Source organism: Triticum urartu, chromosome 7A (genome assembly GCF_056163025.1).
Source record: "Triticum urartu cultivar PI428250 chromosome 7A, HENAU_Tu73, whole genome shotgun sequence".
NCBI lineage: Eukaryota > Viridiplantae > Streptophyta > Magnoliopsida > Poales > Poaceae > Triticum > Triticum urartu.
In genome coordinates, this window is record NC_141879.1 from 753,679,129 (window position 1) to 753,696,982 (window position 17,854).

Consider the following 17,854-nt stretch of genomic DNA (forward strand, 5'->3'; position numbering starts at 1 on the left):
CCTCTTCTTATCCTTCTGATCCGACGTTACACATCCTACATTACGTTCCTTATTGGTTTCGGACGCCTCCTACATAAGTTTCTTTCCTGTCCGCTTCTGTCGACCTCAGTCCGTCCATTTTGGAAATTGTGTGCTCGCATTTTTGTGTTCAATAGTCCCATCTTGCTCTATTAGACTGATTCTGATCAATTTGTATAGGTTTACAAATTATGTATAATATCAATTAGCCTCCTCAAGAACCAACAAACAGACCGCCAATACAGAGAAAAGAACAATGACAGATTTTGAGAATCAGAGACAAGGGAAGCGAACGAAGGAACAAATCAATAATGAAGTTACACTGCATCAAGCCGAACATGGCCACGGAAGTCTGTGCAGGCCCGCAACGAGGTGGACGAGCTGATGCTCGCGTCCATGCCAGACATGGGGTTGGCGGAGCTCCTGCCTTTGCCATGAAGGGCTTGGTTATGGACGAAGGATGGTGCAGGGCCTCACTACCGGGCGTCCTGCAGGTGCATGGCCAGAGCTCGACGGTGGGAGGACCGGCAGCGGGGAAGCTTCGGCGGCGCTGGGTCCCGTGGAGGTCAACAATTCCATGGCATCTCGGGTCCCCTACCACAAAGAGACCCATGGAGGGTGAGAGGGAGATGATACTAATAAAGCAAGATGATATTCTTGGTTTCATCCCGCGTAGGTGGTTTTATTAGTTTTGGACTCCTCTTCTTATCCTTCTGATCCGACGTTACACATCCTACATTACGTTCCTTATTGGTTTCGGACGCCTCCTACATAAGTTACTTTCCTGTCTGCTTCTGTCGCTCAGTCCGTCCATTTTGAAAATTGTGTGCTTGCATTTTTGTGTTAAATAGTCCCATCTTGCTCTCTTAGACTGATCTTGATCAATTTTTATAGGTTTACAAATTATCTATAATATGAATTAGCCTCCTCAAGAACCAACAAACAGACAGCCAATACAGAGGAAACAACAATGAGAGATTCTTAGAATCAGAGACATGGGAAGGGAACGAAGGAACAAATCAATAATGAAGTTACACTGCATCAAGCCGAACATGGCCACGGAAGTCTGTGCAGGCCCGCAACGAGGTGGACGAGCTGATGCTCGCGTCCATGCCAGACATGGGGTTGGCGGAGCTCCTGCCTTTGCCATGAAGGGCTTGGTTATGGACGAAGGATGGTGCAGGGCCTCACTACCGGGCGTCCTGCAGGTGCATGGCCAGAGCTGGACGGTGGGAGGACCGGCAGCGGGGAAGCTTCGGCGGCGCTGGGTCCCGTGGAGGTCAACAATTCCATGGCATCTCGGGTCCCCTACCACAAAGAGACCCATGGAGGGTGAGAGGGAGATGATACTAATAAAGCAAGATGATATTCTTGGTTTCGTCCCGCGTAGGTGGTTTTATTAGTTTTGGACTCCTCTTCTTATCCTTCTGATCCGACGTTACACATCCTACATTACGTTCCTTATTGGTTTCGGACGCCTCCTACATAAGTTTCTTTCCTGTCTGCTTCTGTCGACCTCAGTCCGTCCATTTTGGAAATTGTGTGCTCGCATTTTTGTGTTCAATAGTCCCATCTTGCTCTATTAGACTGATTCTGATCAATTTGTATAGGTTTACAAATTATGTATAATATCAATTAGCCTCCTCAAGAACCAACAAACAGACCGCCAATACAGAGAAAAGAACAATGACAGATTTTGAGAATCAGAGACAAGGGAAGCGAACGAAGGAACAAATCAATAATGAAGTTACACTGCATCAAGCCGAACATGGCCACGGAAGTCTGTGCAGGCCCGCAACGAGGTGGACGAGCTGATGCTCGCGTCCATGCCAGACATGGGGTTGGCGGAGCTCCTGCCTTTGCCATGAAGGGCTTGGTTATGGACGAAGGATGGTGCAGGGGCTCACTACCGGGCGTCCTTCAGGTGCATGGCCAGAGCTCGATGGTGGGAGGACCGGCAGCGGGGAAGCTTCGGGGCGCTGGGTCCCGTGGAGGTCAACAATTCCATGGCATCTCGGGTCCCCTACCACAAAGAGACCCATGGAGGGTGAGAGGGAGATGATACTAATAAAGCAAGATGATATTCTTGGTTTCGTCCCGCGTAGGTGGTTTTATTAGTTTTGGACTCCTCTTCTTATCCTTCTGATCCGACGTTACACATCCTACATTACGTTCCTTATTGGTTTCGGACGCCTCCTACATAAGTTTCTTTCCTGTCTGCTTCTGTCGACCTCAGTCCGTCCATTTTGGAAATTGTGTGCTCGCATTTCTGTGTTCAATAGTCCCATCGTGCTCTATTAGACTGATTCTGATCAATTTGTATAGGTTTACAAATTATGTATAATATCAATTAGCCTCCTCAAGAACCAACAAACAGACCGCCAATACAGAGAAAAGAACAATGAGAGATTTTGAGAATCAGAGACAAGGGAAGCGAACGAAGGAACAAATCAATAATGAAGTTACACTGCATCAAGCCGAACATGGCCACGGAAGTCTGTGCAGGCCCGCAACGAGGTGGACGAGCTGATGCTCGCGTCCATGCCAGACATGGGGTTGGCGGAGCTCCTGTCTTTGCCATGAAGGGCTTGGTTATGGACGAAGGATGGTGCAGGGGCTCACTACCGGGCGTCCTGCAGGTGCATGGCCAGAGCTCGACAGTGGGAGGACCGGTAGCGGGGAAGCTTCGGCGGCGCTGGGTCCCGTGGAGGTCAACAATTCCATGGCATCTGGGGTCCCCTACCACAAAGAGACCCATGGAGGGTGAGAGGGAGATGATACTAATAAAGCAAGATGATATTCTTGGTTTCGTCCCGCGTAGGTGGTTTTATTAGTTTTGGACTCCTCTTCTTATCCTTCTGATCCGACGTTACACATCCTACATTACGTTCCTTATTGGTTTCGGGCGCCTCCTACATAAGTTTCTTTCCTGTCTGCTTCTGTCGACCTCAGTCCGTCCATTTTGGAAATTGTGTGCTCGCATTTTTGTGTTCAATAGTCCCATCGTGCTCTATTAGACTGATTCTGATCAATTTGTATAGGTTTACAAATTATGTATAATATCAATTAGCCTCCTCAAGAACCAACAAACAGACCGCCAATACAGAGAAAAGAACAATGAGAGATTTTGAGAATCAGAGACAAGGGAAGCGAACGAAGGAACAAATCAATAATGAAGTTACACTGCATCAAGCCGAACATGGCCACGGAAGTCTGTGCAGGCCCGCAACGAGGTGGACGAGCTGATGCTCGCGTCCATGCCAGACATGGGGTTGGCGGAGCTCCTGTCTTTGCCATGAAGGGCTTGGTTATGGACGAAGGATGGTGCAGGGGCTCACTACCGGGCGTCCTGCAGGTGCATGGCCAGAGCTCGACGGTGGGAGGACCGGTAGCGGGGAAGCTTCGGCGGCGCTGGGTCCCGTGGAGGTCAACAATTCCATGGCATCTGGGGTCCCCTACCACAAAGAGACCCATGGAGGGTGAGAGGGAGATGATACTAATAAAGCAAGATGATATTCTTGGTTTCGTCCCGCGTAGGTGTAGAAATCCGGGCCCGTAGCAACCCATAGCAATACACGAATAATAAGCAAAAACAACCCCTAGCAATCCACAAATAATAGCACAAAACACACAATATATATAGTAGCATACCCAATGATTATATAGAAGCATAACGATTATATAGAAGCATACCCAACGATTATATAGTAGCATACTCATAGTTCCACGGGGCATGATAGCCTTACAACTTAAAGTACTAATAAAACTTAATAATAGTAGCATAACTATTACAACTTAAAAAAACTAATACGATAGATCTAAGCTAGATAGATAGGGGGGCACCAAACGCGGGTTCTTCGGGTTCTTCTTCTCCTCCTCCTCCGGGGCCACCTCGCTCCTCGGGCGCCCTCGCTCCTCCGGGTGCCGCGCCGCCCTTCACTCCTACCCCTCCCTGTTGTTGATGGGGTACGGGAGCGTGTGCATAACGCCGTTGTTGGGGAAGATGCCGTTGATGTCGGTGAAGATATTGTAGGTTGTGAAAGCTATGAACTCACAACCAACCCAATACGCTCGCCCGAGGAGATGGAAAGCATCGAAAGGGTTAGTGAACGTGGCGAGGAGCCCAACCACAACGCCGTTGTGGTTGACCTCCTCAAGATGGTACATCCGAGGAGAGCCGCGGGCGAGGTGGCGGAAGCCGGCCGCAAGGAAGAACTCCGTTAACTCCCTTGCGCCCCTCCACCTCGAGATCGCCCAAACCCTAAGGGTTCTCTCAACATACACTCCGGCCGGGTAGAGCCTTTCCGGCGTGGTTGGGGGGAAGCGGTAGGTGGGGGCAGTGTACTGCATGGTGGCGGGGTGGCTCGAGGGCTTGATCGGGTTTGATGGAGAAGAAGGAAGAAGAAGGGCAGAGGAGGCAGAGGATGGGGTGTGGATGAGGAGGGAGAGGAAGACGATAGTGCCCGGCTTAAATAGCCCAAGTGCGACGTGGTTTCACCGGTGAAGATGGGCGGGCGGCGTTTTGTGGCGCCCTAGAATTAATGGGTGCGCGGCGTTTGGTGGTGCCCCATGAAAGTGTGTACACGAGTGTGGGAAACGGGCTGCGATCCTTCTGTGCCACCGGTCGCGGGTTAAGGGGGACGGGTTTACGCACACGTCTATGCCGTCGTGGGTCAAGGGGACACGCCTGCCCCGGGTTCTCTGCGTGTGTCGCCCGTGCATTCATGCCGTAGCCCATTAATTTGCACATCTTTCTAGTGCCTGGCTAGATGGAGACGTGACAATAATGGACGCCTTCATTTGCCCATCTTGTAACGGGCAGCACGCCATTTGAACTGCATCGATACCCACATCGATACCCCATGCCAGTTTTGCGTCCTCAAAGAGGAGCACGCCATGTACAGCACGCCATGCAGCGTTGGCTTTTTGGTTGTCTTCATCGGGCTGCTGCATTGTGGCCGGGTGCATGCTTTGATGCGACGATGCATCGGTTGTAATGGTAGGCATGCGACAGCTTACTGCGTCCATAGGGGTGGCGGAGCAGGGCTACGTCGAGGCCATGCATGCAAGCACGGGCGCAGTTTCTGCGGGTGAGCATGCATGCTGCGGGTGGGCACGGGCACGCATGCAACGATGGGAAAGGGCACTGCATAGGCTTGGTCCATGCACCGCGTCAACTCTTGTCGTTGGAGTCAAATGAACGGTCCTGATGCCCCAACAAGAGAGGCTGATCCAAACCCCACCGATTCAACCAATCAGGGCGTTGTTGGGGAACGTAGCAGAAATTCAAAATTTTCCTACGTGTCACCAAGATCTATCTATGGAGAAACTAGCAACGAGGGGAAGAAGAGTGCATCTACATACCCTTGTAGATCGCTAAGGGAAGCGTTCAAGTGAACGGGGTTGATGGAGTCGTACTCGCCGTGATCCAAATCACCGATGACCAAGTGCCGAACGGACGGCACCTCCGCGTTCAACACACGTACAGCCCGGTGACGTCTCCCATGCCTTGATACAGCAAGGAGAGAGGGAGAGGTTGAGGAAGACTCCATCCAGCAGCAGCACGACGGCGTGGTGGTGGTGGAGGAGCGTGGCAATCCTGCAGGGCTTCGCCAAGCACCACGGGAGAGGAGAAGGACTTGGGAGATGGGGAGGGCTGCGCCAGAACCTTGGTATGGCTGCCCTCCCACCCCCCACTTATATATATAGGGGCAAGGGAGAGGGGGCCGGCCCCCTCAGATCCCATCTGAGGAGGGGGCGGCGGCCCAGGGGGGGTGCCTTGCCCCCCAAGGCAAGGGGGGCGCCCCCCCTTTAGGGTTCCCCAAAAACCCTAGGCGCATGGGCCCTAAGGGGGGAGGCGCCCAGCCCACTAAGGGGCTGGTCCCTCTCCACATACAGCCCATAGGGCCCTCCGGGGCAGGTGGACCCCCGGAACCCCTTCGGTGGTCCCGGTACAATACCGGCAACCCCCCGAATTATTCCGGTGACCGTATGATGACTTCCCATATATAAATCTTTATCTCCGGACTATTCCGGAACTCCTCGTGACGTCCGGGATCTCATACGGGACTCCGAACAACATTCGGTAACCACATACAAACTTCCTTTATAACCCTAGCATCATCGAACCTTAAGTGTGTAGACCCTACGGGTTCGGGAAGCATGCAGACATGACCGAGACGTTCTCCGGTCAATAACCAACAGTGGGATCTGGATACCCATGTTGGTTCCCACATGTTCCACGATGATCTCATCGGATGAACCACGATGTCGAGGATTCAATCAATCCCGTATTCAATTCCCTTTGTCTAGCGGTATTGTACTTGCCCGAGATTCGATCGTCGGTATCCGATACCTTGTTCAATCTCGTTACCGGCAAGTCTCTTTACTCATTCCGTAACACATCATCCCGTGATCAACTCCTTGATCACATTGTGCACATTATGATGATGTCCTACCGAGTGGGCCCAGAGATACCTCTCCGTCACACGGAGTGACAAATCCCAGTCTCGATTCGTGCCAATCCAACAGACACTTTCGGAGATACCCGTAGTGTACCTTTATAGCCACCCAGTTACGTTGTGACGTTTGGTACACCCAAAGCATTCCTATGGTATCCGGGAGTTGCATAATCTCATGGTCTAAGGAAATGATACTTGACATTAGAAAAGCTTTAGCATACGAACTACACGATCTTTGTGCTACACTTAGGATTGGGTCTTGTCCATCACATGATTCTCCTAATGATGTGATCCCGTTATCAACGACATCCAATGTCCATGGTCAGGAAACCGTAACCATCTATTGATCAACGAGCTAGTCAACTAGAGGCTTACTAGGGACATGGTGTTGTCTATGTATCCACACATGTATCTGAGTTTCCTATCAATACAATTATAGCATGGATAATAAATGATTATCATGAACAAGGAAATATAATAATAACCAATTTATTATTGCCTCTAGGGCATATTTCCAACAGTCTCCCACTTGCACTAGAGTCAATAATCTAGTTTACATCACCATGTGATTAACATTCACAGGTCACATCGCCATGTGACCAACATCCAAAGAGTTTACTAGAGTTCAATAATCTAGTTCACATCACTATGTGATTAACACTCAATGAGTTCTGGGTTTGATCATGTTGCATGCGAGAGAGGTTGTAGTCTACGGGTCTGTCACATTCAGATCCGTATGTACTTCGCAAATCTCTACGCTATATTTGGAGCCATTTCAAATAACTGTTCTACTTGGAGCTATTCTAAATTGTTGCTCCATTATACGTATCCGGTATCTCTTCTCAGAGCTATTCGGATAGGTGTTAAGCTTGCATCGACGTAAATCTTTATGTCGAACTCTTTATCACCTCCAAAACCAAGAAACATATCCTTATTCCTCTAAGGATAATTTTGATCGCTATCTGGTGATCTACTCCTAAATCACCTTTGTACCCTCTTGCCAGATATGTGGCAAGGCACTCATCAGGTGTGGTACTCAGCATGGCATACCGTATAGAGCCTATGACAAAAGCATAGGGGACGACCTTCGTCCTTCCTCTTTCTTCTGCCGTGGTCGAGCTTTAAGTCTTAACTTCATACCTCACAACTCAGGCAAGAACTCCTTCTTTGGCTGATCCATCTTGAACACCTTCAAGATCATGTCAAGGTATGTGCTCATTTGAAAGTACCATTAAGCGTTTTTGATCTATCCTTATAGATCTTGATGCTCAATGTTCAAGTAGCTTAATCCAGGTTTTCCATTGAAAAACACCTTTCAAATAACCCCATATGCTTTCCAGAAATTCTACATCATTTCGGATCAACAATATGCCATCCACATATACTTATCAGAAATGTCGTAGTGCTCCCACTCACTTTATTGTAAATACAAGTTTCTAACAAACTTTGTATAAACCCATAAACTTTGATTACTCCATCAAAGTGTATATTCCGACTCCGAGATGCCTGCTCTAGTCCATGGAAGGATCGCTGGAGCTAGCATACCTTTTAGCATCCTTAGGATAGACAAAACCTTTCTGATTGTATCACATACAACCTTTCCTTACGAAAACTGGTAAGGAAACTTGTTTTGACATCCATCTGCCAGATTTCATAAATGCAGTTTATGCTAACATGATTCCGACGGACTTGAGCATCGCTACGAGTGAGAAAGTCTCATCGTAGTCAACTCCTTGAACTTGTCGGAAAACATCTTAACGACAAGTCGATACTTACCATCATTGTCCGTCTTCCTTTTAAAATCCACATGTACCTAACAGCCTTACGACCATCAAGTAGTTCTTCCAAAGTCTACACTTTGTTTTCATATATGGATCCTCTCTCGGATTTTATGGCCACGAGCCAATTTTCGGAATCCGGGCCCACCATCGCTTCTCCATAGCTCATAGGTTCATTGTTGTCCAACAACGTGACCTTTAAGACAGGGTTACCACTTAGAAGTTGTACACACCCTTGTCAACCTATGAGGTTCGATAGTAACTCGATCTGAAGCTCCATGATCATCATCATTAGCTTTCTCTTCAACTGAGGCAAGTGCCATAGAAACATTTTTCCTGTGCTGCGCTACTCTCTGGTTGAAGTAAAGGTTGAACAACCTCATCAAGTTCTATCTTCCTCCCACTCAATTGTTTCGAGAGAAACTCTTTCTCGAGAAAGGACCCGATTCTAGAAACAATCCTTATTGCTTTCGGATCTGAGACTGGAGGTATACCCAACTGTTTTGGGTGTGCCATGAAGATGCATTTATCCGCTTTGGGTTCGAGCTTATCAGCCTGAAACTTTTTCACATAAGCGTCGCAGCCCCAAACTTTTGAGTAACGACAGCTTAGGTTTCTCGGAACCACAGTTCATACGGTGTCGACTCAAACGGAATTGCGTGGTGCCCTATTAAAGTGAGTGCGGTTGTCTCTAATGCCTAACCCATAAACGATAGTGGTAATTTGATAAGAGACATCATGGTATGCACCATATCCAATAGGGTGCAGTTATGATGTTCGAACACACCATCACACTATGGTGTTCCAGGCGGTATTGGTTGTGAAACAATCTCCACAATGTCTTAATTGTATGCCAAACTCGTAACTCAGATACTCATCTCTATGATCATATCATAGACATTTTATCCTCTTGTCACAATGACCTTCAACTTCACTATGAAATTACTTGAACCATTCAATAATTCAGACTTGTGTTTCATCAAGTAAATATACTCAACATCTACTCGAATCATCTATGAAGTAAGAACATAACGATATTCACTGCATGCCTCAGCACTCATTGGACTGCACACATCAAAATGTGTTACTTCCAACAAGTTGCTATCTTTTTCCATCTTACTGAAAACGAGGCTCTTCAGTCATCTTGCCCATGTGGTAAGATTTGCATATCTCAAGTGATTCAAAATCAAGTGAGTCCAAACGATCCATCTGCATGGAGTTTCTTCATGCGTATACACCAATAGACATGGTTCGCATGTCTCAAACTTTTCAAAAACGAGTGAGTCCAAAGATCCATCAACATGGAGCTTCTTCATGCGTTTCATACTAATATGACTTACATAGCAGTGCCATAAGTAAGTGGTACTATCATTACTATCTTATACCTTTTGGCATGAAAATGTGTATCACTACGATCGAGATTCAATAAACCATTCCTTTAGGTGCAAGACCATTAAAGGTATTATTCAAATAAATAGAGTAACCATTATTCTCCTTAAATGAATAACCGCATTGCGATAGACATAATCCAATCATGTCTATGCTCAACGCAAACACCAAAAGACAATTATTCAGGTTTAATACTAATCTTGATGGTAGAGGGAGCGTGCAATGTTTGATCACATCAAATTGGAAACACTTCCAACACATATCGTCAGCTCATCTTTAGCTAGTCTCCGTTTATTCCGTAGCCTTTTATTTCGAGTTACTAACACTTAGCAACCGAACCGGTATCTAATACCCTGGTGCTACTAGGGGTACTAGTAAAGTACACATTAACATAATGTATATCCAATATACTTCTATCGACCTTGCCAGCCTTCTCATCTACCAAGTATCTAGGGTAATTCTGCTCCAGTGGCTGTTCCCCTTATTACAGAAGCACTTAGTCTCGGGTTTGGGTTCAACCTCGGGTTTCTTCACTAGAGCAGCAGCTGATTTGCTGTTTCATGAAGTATCCCTTCTTACCCTTGCCCTTCTTGAAACTAGTGGTTTCACCAACCATCAACAATTGATGCTCCTTCTTGATTTCTACTTTCGCGGTGTCGAACATCGCGAATACCTCAAGGATCATATCTATCCCTGATATGTTATAGTTCATCACAAAGCTCTAGCAGCTTGGTGGCAATGACTTTGGAGAAACATCACTATCTCATCTGGAAGATCAACTCTCACTCGGTTCAAATGATTGTTGTACTCAGACAATCTGAGCACAAGCTCAACAATTGAGCTTTTCTCCCTCAGTTTGTAGGCTAAGATAATCGTCGGAGGTCTTATACCTCTTGACGTGGGCACGAGCCTGAAATCCCAATTTCAGCCCTCGAAACATCTCATATGTTCCGCGACATTTCGAAATCGTCTATGGTGCCTCAACTCTAAACCGTTTAACTGAACTATCACGTAGTTATCAAAACGTGTATGTTAGATGTTCGCAACACCCACAGACGACGTTCGAGGTTCAGCACACTGAGCGGTGCATTAAGGACATAAGCCTTCTACGAAGCAACGAGGACAATCCTCAGTTTACGGACCTAGTCCGCATAATTGCTACTATCAACTTTCAACTAAATTTTCTCTAGGATCGTATCTAAATAGTAGAACTGAAGCGCGAGCTACGACATAATTTGCGAAGATCTTTTGACTATGTTCAGGATAATTAAGTTCATCATATGAACTCCCACTCAGATAGACATCCCTCTAGTCATCTAAGTGATTACATGATCCGAGTCAACTAGGCCGTGTCCGATCATCACGTGAGACGGACTAGTCATCATCGGTGAACATCTTCATGTTGATCGTATCTACCATACGACTCATGCTCGACCTTTCGGTCTCTTGTGTTCCGAGGCCATGTCTGTATGCTAGGCTCGTCAAGTCAACCTAAGTGTTTCGCGTGTGTAAATCTGGCTTACACCCGTTGTATGTGAACGTAAGAATCTATCACACCCGATCATCACGTGGTGCTTCGAAACGACGATCTTTCGCAACGGTGCACAGTTAGGGGGAACACTTTCTTGAAATTTTAATGAGGGATCATCTTATTTAAGCTACCGTCATTCTAAGCAAATAAGATGTAATAACAAGATAAACATCATATGCAATCAAATAGTGACATGATATGGCCATCATCACTTTGCTCCTTTCGATCTCCATCTTCGGGGCTCCATGATCATCATCGTCACCGGCATGACACCATGATCTCCATCATCATGATCTCCATCATTGTGTCTTCATGAAGTTGTCTCGCCAACTATTACTTCTACTACTACAGCTAACGGTTAGCAATAAAGTAAAGTAATTACATGACGTTTATGTTGACACGCAGGTCATAAATAAATTAAGACAACACCTATGGCTCCTGCCGGTTGTCATACTCATCGACATGCAAGTCGTGATTCCTATTACAAGAACATGATCATCTCATACATCACATATATCATTCATCACATCCTTTGGCCACATCACATCACAAAACACTTGCTGCAAAAACAAGTTAGACGTCATCTAATTGTTGTTGCAAGTTTTTACGTGGCTGCTATAGGTTGCTAGCAAGAACGTTTCTTACCTACGCCAAAACCACAACGTGAATTGCCAATTTCTATTTACCCTTCATAAGGACCCTGTTCATCGAATCCGATCCGACTAAAGTGGGAGAGACAGACACCCGCCAGCCACCTTATGCAACTAGTGCATGTCAGTCGGTGGAACCGGTCTCACGTAAGCGTACGTGTAAGGTTGGTCCGGGCCGCTTCATCCTACAATGCCGCCGAATCAAGATAAGACTAGTAACGGCAAGTAAATTGACAAAATCGACGCCCACAACTACTTTGTGTTCTACTCGTGCATAGAAACTACGCATAGACCTAGTTCATGATGCCACTGTTGGGGAACGTATCAGAAATTCAAAATTTTCCTACGTGTCACCAAGATTTATCTATGGAGAAACTAGCAACGAGGGGAAGAACAGTGCATCTACATACCCTTGTAGATCGCTAAGCGGAAGCGTTCAAGTGAACGGGGTTGATGGAGTCGTACTCGGCGTGATCCAAATCACCGATGACCAAGTGCCGAACGGACGGCACCTCCGCGTTCAACACACGTACAGCCCGGTGACGTCTCCAATGCCTTGATCCAGCAAGGAGAGAGGGAGAGGTTGAAGATGACTCCATCCAGCAGCAGCATGACGGCGTGGTGGTGGTGGAGGAGCGTGGCAATCCTGCAGGGCTTCGCCAAGCACCACGGGAGAGGAAAAGGACTTGGGAGATGGGGAGGGCTGCGCCAGAACCTTGGTATGGCTTCCCTCCCACCCTCCACATATATATAGGGGCAAGGGAGAGGGGGGCCGGCCCCCTCAGATCCCATCTGAGGAGGGGGCGGCGGCCCAGGGGGGGTGCCTTGCCCCCCAAGGCAAGGGGGGCGCCCCCCCTTTAGGGTTCCCCAAAAACCCTAGGCGCATGGGCCCTAAGGGGGGAGGCGCCAGCCCACTAAGGGGCTGGTCCCTCTCCAAAATCAGTCAGGGATTAAGTTTAGAGGGAAGAGAAATGTTGACTAATCTAACAGTTCACTGGTACTGCAACCACAACTGTTAATTAATTCAGCGAGGTGAGATTAGCAAGTTCATGAGTAATTATTTTCAGAGCGTCCACGTTAACTGTGACTAACAAGAAGTCCATGACACTAAGCTTCATCTTCTGCAAATACTAGTGTTTTGTATATTGTATATAGTATTGGCAGTAAGCTTTTATGCGTCGGGAGAACAACCAGTAGTAATGCTGCAGCATGGAGACTAAAGACTATTGTCATTGCTATATATTCTTTGAGTTGCTTGCTGTAGTCTGAAGAAAGAATATGCAAACAAAATGTCAGGTGTTTTGGGCCTTGGTTCACTCATGCTGATTCATGTGCTGGCTGTCCCTACTCTACTTAAGAGAAGAGCAGAGCAAAGCAGAGTGTAGAAGCTTTGTCAGTCTGCATTTTGCATATATGATTCTCAAAAGTAATGTCAATAATTCCCCATTCTTTCATTCTCTAGCTGCTCTTGAACCAAAATTTGTAGCAGCCATCTTCAGTTCATGGTCCTCTCTAGCCTGAATCCTGTAGTAGCACTACCCAATGTTTAACTTGTACTGGCATAAAGGTGCTAGACTTATGAGGCAGTTGCCAACTCTACTCTACATGGGAAGTGAAAAGTCTGGAAGTGAAAAGACTTATGAGGCAGTTGCAAACATGATGACAGGTGTTGCAGCAGCTGTTAGGAATGAAATTCAGAGAAGAGCAGAGCAGAGTGGGGGAGATGACAGTAGTATCGTGTACTGGTGTTTTGTGACAGTCGAAAGCCAACAGATTTGGCATTCGATCACCTGGATGGAAGAGAAGCCATCTCAGGTTTCCGTTTTGTACCTTGCTAACTGCAGAGTGATTGTGGAGGTGCACAGATATGTCTGCCCGTCAGGACCTGAAACTCTGAAGACTCTGAAACTTGCGAAGAAATCGACACTTTAGTGCAGGTGCAAGTCTTCTAATGGCCCAGACTGCAACTTGTTATCGGTTCATGCCGTAGCACTCAACTTGTTATCGTCTCTGAATTTGTCTGAACTTGGCTGAATTTTGTTGGTGCATATCACTGCCTTGAGCCCTCGAGTCCAATATCAGATAAAGAGATCAGATCAAACCGTCCTCTCCAGAGATCAGATCAGAGTCCAACTCACATCACGTTTGGATCACAGAACCATGGCGATGAGGAAAATGCCGGCGGGCTAATGCAAGTCGTCATTCATCCAGGTTTTAGGTTGTCATTCATTTGGTTAGGGCCGTCAGGTAGCATGAACCAATTGAGCCTTTTGCACGACTCTTGGCTCTTCAAGTCCTGCCAGGAGGGTACTGTGCTGAATGGCAGGAAGCTGAATTTATCAGATGGCATGGATCTTGGGGAATACATAATTGGTGATGCAGGATACCCTCTCCTCCCCTGGCTTCTCACACCTTACCACCTGGAAGACAAGGACCTCCTCTCTGCAGATTTTCCTCCTTATCAAGCCGAGTTCAACAGGAGACATTCTGAAGCATCAACCATCATGACTGCTGCGCTCGCGAGGTTGAAAGACAATTGGAGGATCCTGGACAGAGGGGTTTGTTCATGTCCACCTTTCAAAACAATCTATGCGTGCTGCATGTTGCATAATATAGTGATAGACATGGAGGAGGAGGAGGAGGAGGAGGAGGACGAGGAAATTGCAGGGCTGGAGGTGCGGCAGTTAGTGGACGAGGACGTCGTCAGGGTGAGGGACGTACTGGCCAAGCACTTGATGGAATCTAGATGTAAATCAGCACAACTGTTAATGTGTTTGTTCGCACTCTAGCTTTGCCTCCCTTTTCTCCGTTTGCAATTCCCTGCTATTTCAGATGAAGATGCTAATTTCACTTCACCCACTTGGCTGCAGAGGAGGAAAAAGAAGCAGCAGCAGCAGTAGTTGCACCCAGTGCAGGAGATCGAAACATCAGATAGCAGCGGATAGGGGAAAGGAGAAAGCGCATGATAGCTAGCTAGCTAGCTTTGGAGGTGAGATCAGATCGTCCTCTGCACTGAATCAATTCGGCAGTCTACTGTTTTTTTCTCTGCTATATTAATTGTGCTTCAGGTCACAGTTCTGTTGTTAGTTCATTGTTTTGCTATTTCCCTTGGTGATATGTTAAGTTAATTGCTCGGAAAGAGAGTAGTGAGCTGATAACACACCTGTTGGAAAAGAAACGCTTATCAATGCACCTGACTAGCAATATGCTAAGCAAAACACATTGCATAGTTACTGACCGGCTGTACAACTTTTGAGTGTTGGGTATGCATGCACAGTACCTCATCCAGTTTAAATAAATGTTGATGTGAGCTGTTTGTACAATACTATAATAGGTTGTAGATGGATCTTCATCCTGCTGCTCGGCTACATCAAATCAAATCGCCAATGGCGGAAGGGACGCGGCTACACCACTAAACTGAAAGTTGGATCGGCGAATTTGTTTCTTTGGTTTGTCTTTTCCTCCTTATGTTTGGTTAAGACAAGTGAGGTGTGTTTTCAGGAGAGAACAGTTAATAGTGTAGCTGCATGGAAACTGCAGAGCACTTGTGTTTTGTATATATTCTTTGAGTTGTGTTTTCATCCATTATTATGTAGCTGCGCGGAGACTGCAGAGCACTTATGCTTTTGTTTATGTTCTTTGAGTTGGTTGCTATAACCTGATGAAAGAATTTCACAAGCACTTGGATACAGTAGTGTGCATTGCCTGTGGATCAGGTCTTTTTTACCTTGTTATTATTATACGATGGTCTTTTCTTTATCACGGCATATGCCCCTGTTTCACCACTACATAATCTTGGTGATGTTGTCGAAGTTGGCATCTTGCTTCTCTGCAAGTCTTGCATGATGGTTGGTATCTTCAGTTTACACCCATGGAGCTGAATTTGGAAACAAAAGAACCCTCGTCCCTAACTGATGCTCACCGATTCGACTCTGCATTAAGCAAACTGTTCCCCTTCCTTTGCTGGCAGTCTTCTGTCGAATTCGCATCGAAACACTTCATTCGTTCAGAAGACGAAGAACTGACATTGACATTGCCATGCATGATCTCACAAGAAAGGAGAGAGCAGAGTTGAAGTTGCATCTTTACTTGCAGATATACCCGTTGCCCATGTAGTTCAGCAACCGCAACCGAAATCAGAGCTGAATTAATCTAATGCGTTGCCGGTCCTGCAACCGCAACTGTTAACTAATTCAGCGAGCGAGGTGAGATTAGTCGGCTCTGCTCTCTAGTCTGTAAGACACTAATTAATTCAGTTGATCCACGTTAATTCTGACTTAACAAGTCTACGAGACTACGACAGTAAGATTTATCAGAGTTGAGTAACTAACAACGTTAAGCTCATGCCTTTCAAAGAAAAAAAACAACGTTAAGCTCCTGCATTATGTATAGCAGCAATCTTCAGTTCCTTTTCATCTCCAGCCTGAATCCTGTAGAAGTAGATGCCATGTTCAGTTCATTTATGTATAGCAGCCATCTTCAGTTCATGCATGCAATGTTTCAACTGTAGTGGCACAAAGGTGCCAGCGTTATGATTTGTGAGGCAGCTGCGAATTCTACTCTACATGGAAAGTGAAAAATCTAGATCATTCATTCATTTGGATTCGGTTGCAGCAGCTGTTAGAAATGATGTTCAGAAAAGAGCAATGCGGAGTGGGGGAGATGACAGTAGTATCGTGTAGTGGGGTTTTGTGACAGTCCAACCAAGATCAACAGATTTGGCATTCACCTGGATGGAAGAGAAGCCAGGGTTCCATTTTGTAGCTTGCTAACTGCAGAGTGATTGCAGGTAGAGGTGGACAGAGATGACTACTGCCTGTCTGTCAGGAGCTGAAACTTGTGAAGAAATCGACACTTCACTTTTGACTATAGGGCAGCTGACATGACGTTTCGCTGCTTGCAAGGCGAGTTATTTACCCAAAACTACCACACTTGGGCTAGGATAACAGGTCAGTAGCAGATTTGAGCTAGGTCACCAAAAACCACCGAAATTGTGTCTAATCTGTAACAGAGAGCACTGATTGTCTAATTTGCTCGAGAAAACAGCAAAACTGACCGGTTGGGCCCACCTGTCAGGCTGATTTGGCATGCCTATGTGGACAAAAATCTGACATGGACGGGGGACCCACCTGTCAGCCTCACATATTTCCCCCCTTTTCTTTTTTATTCCTCATCTCTGGCTTTCTCTTCCACGCCACATCTTTCTTTGCTCCGGCGAGCACGCCGCCGTCCTCCTCCCCCCTCCCCTCTCTCTCTCCTGGCCCTAGCGGCGGTGGCCACCTATCTCCCCCTCCCTCGCCGGCACTCCATGGAGAGGCAGACAAGCTGCTGCCACCCCGATGATCCCCCCGACGCCACCTCCCTGAGCTCGGGCATGCAGGCTCACAACAATGGCTGGAGGCACGACATTGACCGTGGCAAGGTCGCTGCGGCGGATAGAGGTGGACCATACGGTGGCAAGCATCCCGAAGGCGAGCTCGCTCTGGGCGCGGGCGACCTCGCGTCGTCGTTGCCATCGCCGGCGGATCCGCGGGCCTCCTCCTATCCCGGCGCAAGAGCGCCCACCACGTAGGCGCTCCATGGCTGCTCCACACCTGCCCCGCCGGTGCTCCATGGGGAGGCGGACGAGCTTCCGCCGCTCCCCATGACCCCCGGCACAACACCTCCCGGAGCTCGGGCGCGTGGGCGCACGACCGTGGCCGGTGGCAGGATGGTGACTGCGGCGAGGTCGCTGCAGCGGAGGGGGAAGGACCACGTTGACAGGCAGAGCTGACCTTGAACGACACGACGCGTGCGGTGGCGCCGCCGTGGCCGGCGACTTCGGTTCACCGGCACGGAGCTTCTCCATGGCGTCGCTGGTTCTGCCAGGAGACAAGCGCCGTCTAGAACCTATTTGACGAAATGCCCATATGAAGGAGGTGTAAATAAAAAATTGAAAAAAGGATGCACTAAATCAATGACATGTGGGTCCCATGTCCACCTCGATGTATTTGTCCACATAGGCATGCCATGTCAGCCTGACAGGTG

General features: G+C 47.4%; 1 pseudogene across 1 annotated transcript in view; it reads left to right on the forward strand.

Moving 5' to 3' along the window:
• The window catches only part of LOC125521371 (disease resistance protein RGA2-like), a 57,769-nt pseudogene extending 43,042 nt beyond the window's left edge, over positions 1-14,727 (forward strand). Inside the window, exons 5-7 of the transcript XR_015610212.1 lie at positions 13,966-14,389; positions 14,444-14,575; positions 14,660-14,727. The product of XR_015610212.1 is annotated as a disease resistance protein RGA2-like (transcript). The remainder of the gene's footprint in view (positions 1-13,965; positions 14,390-14,443; positions 14,576-14,659) is intronic.
• Positions 14,728-17,854: the final 3,127 nt, after the last annotated feature.